Raw genomic sequence first — 13783 nt, 5'->3', positions numbered from 1 at the left:
TACCGAAAATTGAAGGTTTAGAATTATTTGAAGAGGCCATGATTAAGAGTACAAAATTACCCCAAGAGAAAATTAATTTGATATCAGAATTTATGGAAATAGTATTAGATAATAATTTTATACTATTTGATGGTGAGTATTATAGACAACATAAGGGTGTAGCAATGGGAGCCTCCTGTGCTCCCATTTGCTAACATTGTACTACTTAATTGGGAACAGCAACATATTTTTAAAAGTATTTTTATAAAACACATTAAAAAATACATGAGATTTTTGGATGATATATTAATTGTATGGGAAGGATCTGAAAATGAAATAGTAAGATTTATGGAATATTTAAATAATACCACAACCTTCCTTAGATTCACACATAAGTATGATAGAAAAATGATTAATTTTTTGGATACAAATATAGAAATAAAGAATTTGAAGTTTATATCAAAAATATATCGGAAGCCCACTTTCAGTAATTCATACTTGGAATACTCTAGTAATCACCCTGTGGCACACAAAAACAGTATAGTGAAAGGGCAATTTATAAGAATAGCAAGAATGACATCTAGGTATGAAGATTTGGATCAAGAATTGAATTTTGTAGCAAAATGTTCTCTGAAAGAGGGTACCCTGAGAAAATGATAAATGATACACTTGAATATGTTAAAGGAGAGTGGGGGATGAAATATAAACCCCTATTGGGCAACAGGAACTTGAAAATAAAGAATTAAATTTTAATAGTAACAGGAAGTTTGAAAGGGCAATGGTAATTCCATACGGACAGAAAGCAAAGGAAATTCAGAAAATAATGCAGAAGAATTGGGCTATACTTAAGAATAACCCAAAATTATTGGATATAGGGAGAGAAGCCCCTAATTTTGTATATAAGGTGGGACTGAATTTAAAAAAGAACTTCGAGAATGATAATATTAAAACTGGTGATAGAACAGGGACTAATAGGTGTGGGACATGTTCTCAATGTACTTTTATTTGTCAAGACAAGTGTATAAGATTAAAAAATGTTTTAGAATCAGTTATTAGACCGGAAAAAGGGAATTGCCAAACAAAGGGCATTATATATTTAGCCATGTGTACATCCTGTCCAAGTTATTATGTAGGTAAAACTGAAAGGAGACTTAGGGACAGGATGTACGAGCATGTTTATCAAATTAAAACTCAGAATATTAATAATGCCCTTTTTAGGCATATTCAAGTGTCAGTTAAATGTAAAGAATTTAAGTTTTGTATTTTAGAGAAAGTGTTAAGAAACCCAAGGGGTGGGAATTATAAAAAATTATGTTGAAGAGAGAGAGAGACCAGATGGCAGGTTAAATTACAAGCCAGTACGCCCCCCTGGGTTGAATGAAATTATATCCATAAAGCCTGTGTTGAATAAAAAGGCAGAACAATACAAGTAGAACCTGCATAAAGCCATTTATGATTGATTTTAATTATTTTATTAGACAATAATGTGTCTTTTTTATGCATTAATACTAAGAATATTTCAGAACTATCTTTTAAATACACATCAGTAGGATGTTTTATTATGAAAGTGAATGAAATGTATTTGTTTGCTATCTTTTTAACATTGTGATTAAATGATGAATTAATTAAAGTGTGACATCAGAATTGGGTAGGGTATTTAAGGGGGATAAAAATGAAAGTTTGCAGATTCTGATGAAATCCCCAGGAGGGGATGAAAGCGCTCAATCTGTATTTATAATTTGTGGAATAAAAAGATCGTTAAAAGCATTTCCTGGCATCGACAGTGTTCTCTTTTGGTATTACTAGTGGACTTTGCACTGTTGGGTTCTTGATACTTGTGATTTATATGTGTGCATTGATTTCCCTGTCACCTGTAAGTTTACAGATATCTTTATGTCTTCAGGTCCTATGCTGATTTACTTATATATTTAGAGATTTAGTTATAATAATGTTGAATTAGTTAATTGCATAATTTATCCTACTATTACATAAATAGTTATATAGTTATATAGTACACTATTTGTTGGATTATTTAATATTTGTGATTAATAGAAGAGTATTATTAAAATTTTATGTGGTGATGAGAGGAATAGTTTTAAATTGCAAAATATAGAACTAAATGAATAGTTTCTTATTATATTTGACTTATCTATACAATTATATTAAGAAACCCTACTACTTGGAGACTTTAACATAGACTGGGGAACCTGTTCCTCAGAATCTCCAACCACCCATATTAACCTGCATGCATTTACACAAATCATATCCACCCCTACCAGGATAGGTAAATCCAACCAAAAAGAAAGTATACTTGACTGGGTACTCATAAACAGTCACCCCAAACTGTACACCTCTGGTACCCTCCTTAATGGCCTAAGCAATCACCTTCTCACATATGTAATTAAGCACAAAACCATTAATTCCCAACAACCCTTACTCAGAAAGGTTAGAAACAATAAAAACTTTGACCCTGCCAAATTCCAACAAGAACTAAACTCATGTAATTGGTCTATTCTAAAACACCTCTCCTTAGAGGAAGCAGTAGCATACTTTAACAACAAATTCCTTGAGATCCTTGATTTGCATGCACCTGTTCGTTCAAAGAGGACCAAGGCAGAAACTGCACCATGGCTTTCTATAGAGTCTAAACTCAAAATTACCCTTAGAAACAAAGCATGGGCTTTATGGCGTTTTTCTAAAGACCCTCAAGCTCACATTAAATACAGGCAATCCAGGAACAAAACCAAAAAATCAATTTTACAAGACAAAAAACAATACTACTGTAATTTACAGACAGTAAATCAAAATAACCCTCAGAAGTTTTGGGCAGGTTTAACTAATCTACTACATCCTGGACAAACTTCAACCCCAATCACTGCTGCTACTATTGATAAAACCCCTGAAGATGTTTCTGATAGTTTTAACCAATTCTTTACTGAGACAATTCAAGCCCTAGCTAGCCAACTACCTCCTAGCTCCCCTGGTCTTGAAAGTAGCACCCCTGGAAACATACTCGCGTTCAGCTTCCAACCAGTCGCCACTTCACTTATCCGTACCTTGATCAAAAAATTAAAACCCACTACACTTTCTGCTGATCAACTCCCTGCCGAGTACCTACAAAAATCAGCTGATGCTATTGCTTACACCGTCTCAATACTAATCAATCGAACCATAGTAGAAGCTAAAATTCCCACCATCTGGAAAATATCCTATGTAATCTAACTTCACAAAGGAGGCAGCTCTACTGAATTCTCCAATTATAGGCCAATAGCTATACTCTCTCCACTTGCAAAGATTATGGAAAAATGTATTCATAGACAACTCATGCACCACCTAATCCAAAATTGCCTTATGGCAGACACTCAGCATGGCTTCTGTCCTCATCACAGCACTACTTCAGCCCTCCTAGCCTTTACTAACGCCATAAACCATAATTGCAACAATAATTATATATCCTCAGCCCTCTTTTTGGATCTTTCCAAGGCATTCGATATGGTTGATCACCAACTTTTAATCCACACCCTGCAAACATTCTGTCTAGATACTGGAGCCCTCCAATGGTTTCAATCCTACCTGAATGGTTGACAGCAGGCTGTCCTCTGACAGAACAAACTCTCTAGCCTTCTACCTAACACCCTTGGAGTACCACAAGGCTCTATACTAGGGCCCTTGCTGTTCTTCACCTTCATTAACAACTTTATACTGTCATCCCAAAAGTCAGCTGTATCCAATATGCTGATGACTCTACTCTGATTTGCTCAGCCACATCTCCAGTAGAGTTATGGTCAGCTACCCAGACCACCTTTAATACCATAGAAAACTGGCTTTCTGAACATCATCTGGTCCTAAATCCCCAAAAAACTAAAATGCTGTTATTTTCACCAACATGTAGGTCTACCACTTTCACCTTTACCATAAAATCAAATGATGGCACAATAATCTCCCCTGACCCATCTACAAAACTATTAGGTGTCATCATAGACAATAATCTAAAATTTGACCTACATGTTAACCAAACTATCAAAACCATCAATAAAAAACTAGGGTCACTTTACAGAGTAAAAGCCCTCCTAACCCCTCCAGCTAAAATTGCCATAGCTCACTCTCATCTTCTATCAACCCTTCTGTATGCATCCCCTCTACTCTCGAATTTAAACAAGACTGTCCTTAACAAACTCAATTTGCTACAACCACATTGCCAGGTTTGCCACTGGGCTGCCTTTTAGGACACATCATTGCATCAATCTAAATCAGCTTGGGTGGCTTGAACTACCCAGCATAATCCAGTATAACCAACTGATTATGGCCTATAAAATCCTCTATAATCCGGACAATACTCCTACACTTAAAAATATTATCACCCCCATAACAATCCTAGACTGCTTTGATCCTCTAACAAACTACTAATTCAGACTAGCAAAATTAATAACACAGCCGGTGATTCTCTTTGCAAACTCTGTAAGTAGATCCTGGAACTCTCTTCCAGCTGATATTACCTTACTTTCCACCTTAGGTCAATTTAAAACTAGACTCAAACAGCATTTGTCACTTATGACCAAAAACAAACTCCGTACTACAAAAAAGAAAGGGAACAGACTCCAACCACGAGTAACAGGCTCCTTCACCCACAATCCACAAGCGCCAAGCAGTCAGTCAGCAAGCCAAAGTCCGACAATAAGCTGCACTGATGTTTAAAACGAATTTTATTCCAAAACAAGTACCGTTCTTTTTTGTAGTACAGCATTTGTCACTTAACTGGCTATGTCAATGTATCAAGCCTGGCTAACTCTCTCTAGAATGTGTAAAAATCTGTTAACCAGTTTACTGTATAATTTAATTTAATCCTGACTTGTGCTCAGGATTAACTGTAACCTGTGGAACTTGTTTAACTTGCTTACTTATCTAATCTCTGTAAATAGTCTGTTTGTAATATGTAATGCTGGTATTATGTAATGCTGTATCTGCTTACCCTTAGAACTTTCTCCCCGGGCCTCCGTTGAAAATGGACATGCATCCAGCCGGACTATCCCGGTCAACAAATGTAAAATAAAAAATAAAAATAAATAAATAATTATTTGTAAGTCATGGTAGCTTTTGTGTAGTTTTTATGAATTTTAGGTATTAGTTGGTAGAGAGATGGTATAGTAGTTTGTCTATTTAATGGGCAAACTAAGAACTTTGATATCCATATAGGTTGTGTTGTATTAGCAATATGTATAATTATAGTTGTAGACTTGTCTTTGTTTTCATTTATGAGTTTTAGTAGTTTAATTTGTAGAAGGAAGAATTTAAGAAATTAAAAAAATGTGGAATGTAAGATAGTGTTGAAGGAATGCATTAGAGTCTTATATATAATTAAATTAAATAAAAGCAAAAACGCCAACAAGTAGCGTAGAAAAAAACAGGAATCTGGAACCTGTGCTGAGACGACGTTGGTTTATTGATAAAAACAAAGGTTAAGCGCTTTCCACAGTGTAAAACTGTCTTCTTCAGAAATTAATATGGTGGATAAATGTGTCATATTATCTTTTAAAATAAATATTTTAAGTACATAGTATGGATAGTTTTAATCTATTATTTATTAGTGTAACTGGATTAAATGTTAGCAACAAAAAGAAATCATTTATGAGATATCTAAAATTAAATAGAGGAGACATATTCTTGCAAGAGACTAACTTGATAGATACATATATACAATATTTAAATAAAAAGAAGTTTTGTCTTACCATAGACTCCTGACCCAGAGACTCCCCAGATTCTGGAATGGACTGCCCATACATATCAATCAGAGTGCCTCTTTGGCCCTCTTCAAAAGGAACCTTGATGATTGGATGGGAGATAGGAAATTCACCCCAGGGATCACGTCAGTCACTCTGCTAGACAGGGGTCCAGGGAAGTAACTACTGTGGGAAGAAATAGCCAGGGAATTGTTATGGCTAGGCTTGTATATGCTCTAGGGCCGATAGCCTAGTACCAACCTATGAACCTATAATGTTCTATCTTTGTTGTCTATCTTCACTTATCCTTATCTGTGGGTTTGGTTCCATAACTTGGAACCAACTCTGCTGTTATTCCAGCTCATGCCTTCCAAAAACTCTTTAGCTTAGCTTTACCCAGAATGCTCCCATCAAGATTACCTCAGATCGAGTTTGCATAAGATAGTGACAGAAAGAAAATAACAAATCAGAGACCATATCTGTATTCATAAAGGAATAATACAATCTATTGCGATAGATCTGTTCCACCAAGAAGTCCAAAGAGCAGGGGGAAGGAGGGTGAGGATGTTAAGCATAATTAAAGATGTATAACACAGATGGAACATTATGGTAAGACATAACTTCTTTATCTGATGTTGTCAATCTTCACTTAATCCTTGACTGTGGGACAGAGTCCCCAGCTACTGAAATGTTGGGAGGTCTCAAGGAAGAATATTCCTGAGCACAACAGAACCAAAAGATGCTTGTCCACTAGAGACCAGATCTAGTTTGTAATGAGTAATAAAGGTATGTGGGGATTTCGAAGTAGCTGGTGCACATATATCATCTAAAGAAGGTCTAGCATGGAAGACTGCAGAAGCAGCTACTGACCTCATAGAATGTGCATTTACAGGTCCTGGCAGTTGCACTTTCCTTTTGTTATAAATGAAGGTTATGTAGTTCTTGAATACCTAGCCAGAGTAACCTTAGAAACTGTTTTTTTCCAAAGTAGCAGAAGACAATGAAACAAACAGCTGATCAGATTTTCTGAATTCCTTTGTTCTATGAAGATGAAAACAATTGTGTGTGAAAATCTAGCAAATGCAGGCAATATTCACCTTTGAAAAATTGAGAAAAAATATGGGAAGCTGTACAGTCTGGTTGATATTAGTGTCAGATACCACTTTTTGTAAAAAGGAAGGATTTGTTTGCAAAGACACTCTGTCCTTATGAAAGATTAGGGATGGAGGCTTGCAAGATAAGGCCTGTAATTCAGATATTCTCCTAGCAGAAGTAATAACCAAAAATAAGTTTCTCCAGGATAAATGCTTCAAATCTCAATTTGTGGATGTTTCAAATGGGGGATTAATTAAAGACTGTAGCACGAGATTCAAGTTCCAAGGTGTAGACAGATCCTCATACTTAGCTCTCAACAATAAGGTTCCTTTCAGAAAGGCTTTACAAAGTTTATTTGACATTAGAGCTGTATGATTTAGACCATTATGAAAATTTGAAATTGCAGCTAGATGAACTTGTATAGTCGAGGAGGAAACCCCTGCATTGAAAAGAGATGCTAAAAATTCCAAGAGCTTATGAACTGGTGCAGAGTATGGGTCAAGATTGCTGTCTGTAGCCCATTTTAAAATTTTTGCCACTTGCTGCTGTACAATCATCTAGTCGAAGGTTTATGGAAGGCTAGAACTATTCATTGAACTGGGGTAGTAAAGTGAGTATGCCTGGCAATCATCGGAACTGGAGAAGCCATGCAGTAAGCTTGACATTTTGAAGATTGGGATGAATGAATCCCTCTGGATGGGGCAATAGGTCTGGAGCTGGGTCCACTGTCCAAGGTTTCTGAACTAAGTGAAGCCACAGAAAGGGAAACCATATCTGTTGAGACCAAAATGGAGCAATGAGAATTATTCTGTTTTTTGACCTGTTTTTTTTTTTTCAGAAACTGAGAAATTAGAGGAATTGGGGGGCATAAAATAGACCAAGGGCCAATTGTGAAGAAGAGCATCTCTCAGTGACTCCCCCGGAGAAGGGATCACGGCAAAGTAGCTGCTGCAGTTGTGTAGGGGGGCTTCAAAGAGATTGCTGCAGGGCTGGCCCCATTGAGGGAATACCCTTTCTGCCACCAAAGAGTTAAGAGATTACTTGTGAGGCATCAAGATGCTCCTGCTCAGTTTGTCTGTAATTATATTGAAGCTCCCAGAATATGCATTGCATTTAGAAACCAGTTGGCTGAAATTGCCAATTGCCATACCCTGAGAGTTTCTCGACAAAAATGGTAAGGTCTGGTTCCCCCTTGTTTGTTAATGTACCAAACCACTGACATATTGTCTATTTGGATGGCAATTGCTCTTGAGAGGAGGGTTTCTTGGATTGCTTGCAATGCCAGAAGCACTGCCCTCATCTCTAGAACACTGATGTGAAAACTGGCCTCTAACTGGGACCAAGTGCCTTGGACTGCCTTTCTCAGATAATGCCCCCCCACCCTGTCCGGGAGGCATCTGTTGTCACTATGGTTTGGGTTGAGGAGGGACAAATGGATGGCCCGATAGAATCTCTTTGGAATGGAGCCACGGACTCAGGTCCTTTTTGCATAAATTGGTGTTCAGTACCTGATGGAACACTGGTTGATTCAGTAATGACCATTGTGACATGAAGAGTCATTGTAGAATTCACATGTGAAACCTCACAAGGGAACTAAAGTGATGGTGGCCCCAATAGATCCTAGAGTCTGTAACAGCAGTGTTACAGTTACTGTTCTGTTGTGAATAATCTGGCTGACACACAATTTTATTCTTTGAAGTCTTTCTTGGGGTAGAGATGCCATACAGGTGTTTGTGTCTAACACTGCTCCTATGAACTCTAAATGCTGTGTTGGCTCTAGATGGGATTTTTCATAGTTTATTGTGATCCTCAGCGAGGAGCGTGTTTGAAGAATGTAGTTCCTTGCCTGCAGCAGTACATGTCTGGTGGCTGCGGTAATGAGCCAGTCATCTAGCTATAGAAATACCCAGAAAACTAGCAGTCTGAAGTGGGCTGCTACCATTGCTATGCATTTTGTGAACACCCTGAGACCAAAGGGCAGGGATCTGAACTGATAATGACTGGCTTTCAACCGGAAGCACAAAATTCTTCCGAAGTGTTTGTCCAGTTTTATGTGATGATATGCATCCTGAAGATCTGTTGAGCACGTCCAATCATCCTTTTATAAGAATGGAAGTATAAACTGAACTGTGACCATCCAGAATTTGGTTTGTTGAACTGACTTGTTGAAGATACTGAGATCCAAAATCAGTCTCCAGTCCCCTATTTTTTGGCACTAAAAAGAATCTTCAGTAAACTCCGTATTCTGTCTGGTCTAATGGGACTGCTTGGATGACTCTTTTGTTGAGCAGTTTTTGAATTTCTAAAACTGCTGCATCCCTGGATGGAATATCTGGGATTCTGTTTAGTTGTTTGTTTTTTTTTTGAAAAGGGAATATTGTAACCTCTGGTTGTAATCCTCTGCACCCAGTTGTCCATTGTTATGTTTAGCCAGGCAGGTAGGTGAAGGGATAGCTGTCCCCAACTGTCTCCAGAGGATGACAGCCGGGCCCCCATTCAGGAGAGCTGATAGGAGTTACCAGGAAACAAATCACTGGAACCCTGATTTTGTGGGCCAACTCTGCTTCTAGCATGGTGCCTTCCATTGTAACTCCCCCCCTCTGCCTCATGGGGAATCGTTACCACAGGAGTCCTGGAAAGGCCTTTAAAACTTTTTGAACCATAGCTTTCCACTCCTGTGGTTCTTGGAGTAAGGCCATTGAGGGGTGGAAAAGTGTAGCCTCATAGCAGAAAGGATCTTTCCATCCTTCTCACATCTGTCAAGGGTCTCTTTAACTTTGGGGTCAAAAAGGGATATCCTGTCAAAGGAAGAATTAACAAAAGAAGACTGAAATGGCTCCACAAACTCACATAAGTGCATCCAGGTGTGTTTCCTGATGACTACACCATTACCTGCTGCCCTGAACTGACATCAGCTGCTTGTGCAATGTGCCTCATTGATGAATTATATATTGAATCAAGGGTTGCCAGCTGGGAAGCTGCTTTATACTAAACTCCCTCAGCTCTGGTTCCTGTTAGTGTCTGATAGCTCCTTTATCAGATCTCATTGAGGCCTTTTGAAATGTGCCATGAAGTGCAAAGACCTAAGAGCAAAGGTCAATGACACATATATGCTCTTCCCAAATCTGTCCATCATCCTTGACTCTTTATTAGGAGGATGGATAGTAGAAAAAGTCTGCATCTTCTGTGCAAGACTCTTCAGGGGAATCCAAGTGCTTCCTCTTGCACTTTCTCTTCAGGAGTACCTCCTCAGTGGGATGGGCCGGAGATGTGTTTAAAGAGGACATGACCACTGTGGTTGAATCCTGAGGTTTCCATGTCTACTGTCCCAAGGTGGAAGCTGGAAGTAGATCTGGGTGAGGGGAAGGACAAAATGCTGTTCCAACAAGAGAGGAATTGACTGTGAGCCCATAGTAGACAAGGCCCTCTCAATGGTCTGGAAAGCATGCCTCCCATAGAGAAATGGGAGCCTGGAATAGAAATAGACTTCTTCAAATCTGTGGCCCCATCCTGCAATGAGGTAGCCACCCTGAGCTTGAAGCTGGAGTTGGCCTTATATGTGCTGAAGCCCCTATACATGTGGATGGCTCTGACAAAATCTGTGTCGATCCACACTCCCTGGAACCGACAATGAAGCTCTGATCCCAACAGGTCTCTGGTACCGATAGAACTGAAGAACTCAGGGTAGTCATCAGCACTGGAGAAAAATATCTCACCAGCACTGAAACAGCCTACAGTGGAACAATTGGAACTGGGAACTCCGAAGGCTCAGTTCAAATCAGAGGAGGAACGTGAACCAGTAAAGTATTTATTTATTTTTATTTTACATTTGTTGACCGGGCTAGTCTAACTGGATACATATCCATTTTCAGTAGAGACCCAGGGAGAAAAGCTCCAAGTAGCAATAATGACAACAATGCAGTAAAATTAAAATTAAAATTGGTACAATGTTTACATTAAAAGATAGGGTTAAGCAGAGTTATTTAGAAACATTTAGGCTAGAATAAAATACCATGACATGAGAAAGAACATGATGGGCAACAGATATCAGTCAGGGTTAGAGCAGTAAAGTATATTGTATATGGTAAAGTTTGGGATTTTGGACAAACCTGACAAGCAAAATAGGAATGGTGTGTGGAAATTGGATCTGGAAAGGAAAGAATTGGAGTGGCTGTTAAGATGTAACGCCACCATTTTACCAGGACTAAATGAACACACTTCTATTATGCCTGTGTTAAAAACAAAAGCATTGAATTTATGAGAATTGTATGGAATATTATATTAAGTGCCTTATTGAATAATGTTTAAACACTTATAGATATTTATTCATGAAGTGTTTATTTAAAATTTTCCAATAATGATGACATTTTCTTAAAAATAATAGTTTTATTTTTTTTAGATTCATATGATTATTGTTTCAAAAGTTTCAGATTTTAACATGAATGCTTAATGTAAGAATGCATTTAAAATAGTGCAGTTGTAATCACATCATCCTGAAAAGGCTGACTTTGGATACTAAGCAGGGTTGGGCATGGTTACTTTTGGATGGGAGACCACTGGTAACACCAGGAGTTTTGTTTTGTTGTAGTACAATGTTTTAAAGTGCTTTTAAGAGTTTTTATTATACAGCGACGAAGAAGTGCTTTACAAAATATTATTTTGTTACTTATATACATAGTCATATATGTTGTTTCTTTATATTAATTAATTTATGCAGTTTATGCACATTGTTTAATGTACCTTTAAGAAACAACAGACCATGAAATGATTATTTAACTAAGTCTTATTAACGACAGGGTATAAAAAGGGATGAGAGCAAAAAGATGGCAGGTTCTGAAGAAGTCCAAATGTTTTGCTAGGATGAAAGCATTAAATCTGCTCTCATGTCAACTGTCACTAGTAAGATTAATATAACTTCCAGTATTTATTTAATCTATCAATGAACTTTAAATTACCTCAAATATCATGTTGTAAAATGACTTATATTATCCTATATACTCAATCCTTCTTAGTGTTAGTACTTCTCATAAAGATTCATTTTTTTGTATTCTAATTTCCTTTCTGCTTTATTTGTTATTTAACTGTATATAATATTTTTGTGCTACTTTTAGAGCTTTTCTCCCCGGGCCTCTATTGAAAATGGAAATATATCCAGTTAGATTAGCCAGGTTAACACATGTAAAATAAATAAATAAATAATAAATAAATGTTTTACTTTGTTATTTTATTTTTTGGTGGTGCTGATAATAAAGTTCTGTTTTTAATGGACTTTGGAACATTCTTTGGTGGATTTCTTTTCATCTTTGGTGGATTTATAACATATTCTGTTTGCCTGGAAATGTAACAACAGCTGGTGTCTTTTTGTATCTACTGCACTGGACTTTAAGATTCACTCTTGTATTACAGTGAGTCTATTCAGAAGACAATTTCTATTTCATATGTACTGTTGAAGCAATTTGTTTGCTATCTGCTGCTCAAACACCGTGAACTGGTTTTAATTTTTAAAAATGAGAATTAGCTCATTCCCATCTTGTTGTTGTTGTTCTTCTTTCAGCTTTTCCCGGTTAGGGGTAGTCACAGCGGAACTCTGGTCTGCAAATGATTGGCAGTAGATTTTTACGGTGCTGAGGTGCCAGCCCGACGCCCAACCTGCAACGAAAGCATGCCCATTCACGCATGTCTTTTGAATGCCACTCAACTGCTTGGAGGACATGCAGACTCCACACAGAAGGCGCTCCAGCCTAGAATTGAACAGGAGAACCTCTTGCTGTGAGGCGACAATGCTACCACTGCACCACCACAGCTTTGCTCATTCCCATCTACCTGTTAAAAAAATGAGGAATTTAAGGAATCAGTAGTTGAAATTATTCAAGAGTTATTAAGGAATATAGAAATTTCTTCAGACGTGATAGCTAGTGAGTGGGTAAAATGAAAATGGAGTTTAAAAAAGGCAGAAATAAAAGAGATAGAGATAAGCTTAAGAAATAATAGAAATTATTTAGAGGGGCTAACAAAGATTAGAATATTGCAAAATAAGGGGAATCTCACAGGACAAGAAGATGCACGACTATAGGGTCCTAAAAAGAAAATAAGAGAATATTTGGGTAATATGCATGCATTTAGAAAGACTGCTGTTAGGCAAGTATATTTGATAATAACTCCAGAAAACTTTTAACACTATGACTTAGGCAGCAGAAATTAGAAGGGGTTGTCTCCAAATTTGGGGAGCCTATAAAAATAAATGAATAGAGATTCTGTATAGGTATTAGAAAGATTCTGTAAACATTATGAAAATTTGTATAAAGCAAAGGAATGTGGAAATGAAAAAAAAAACAAAGATACAAATATTTATAGAATATTTTATTATGCCAAGATCAGAGGAAGATGAGGCTCAACAATTAATAGTTAAGACAGGAGGAGATCAGATAAAAATGAAGCTGTATAATCAATCAGCAGGGACGTCTCCAGGAACAGATGATATTCCTGTGGAAATTTGGAAGCTGAGAGGAAAGAAAGTGATAAAGATCTGGAGGATGTTGTTTAAGAGTATTTCAAATGCAGGGAAAGTACCAGTTACTTGGAAGAAAGTGGTGGTACTTATATTACACAAAGAGGGTAAAGACCCATAAAACTCAGCTTCATGTAGACTCATTTAAATTTTAAACAATGATTATAAAGTGTTTACGTCTATACTAGTTAAACAAATGGTGAAGGTTTTGCCCAAATTAACAGATATCAATTAATATGATTTTGAGGAGGGGAGGCAAACATTTTACATCTTTAATAGAACAATGATGATCTGGAAGGAAGCAGAATTTAAGAAAATACTGCTGCTGTTGAATTTGATGGAGAGGAAGCATTCAACAGAATAAGCTTGAATTTATGAATAGAAGCGTTTGCAATCCCTGTTACAATAATGAGGTTAATTAGGAGGATATAGGATTGATTGGAGGCAAGAATTAAAATGCAAGGTTTGTTGCCTCACAGCAAGA

The 13783-nt window shown here is 37.2% G+C and overlaps 1 protein-coding gene across 1 annotated transcript in view; it reads right to left on the bottom strand.

The window, feature by feature from the left end:
• Positions 1-13783, bottom strand: part of LOC122808192 (guanylate-binding protein 2-like) — a 994936-nt gene that overhangs the window by 528723 nt on the left and 452430 nt on the right. The window lies entirely within an intron of this gene.

The sequence above is a fragment of the Protopterus annectens genome, chromosome 8.part0, assembly GCF_019279795.1.
Source record: "Protopterus annectens isolate FY-2018-M chromosome 8.part0, PAN1.0, whole genome shotgun sequence".
In the NCBI taxonomy this organism is placed as follows: Eukaryota; Metazoa; Chordata; order Ceratodontiformes; family Protopteridae; genus Protopterus; species Protopterus annectens.
Note: the sequence above shows the minus strand (reverse complement) of the source record. Positions and strands in the feature narration are given on the sequence as shown.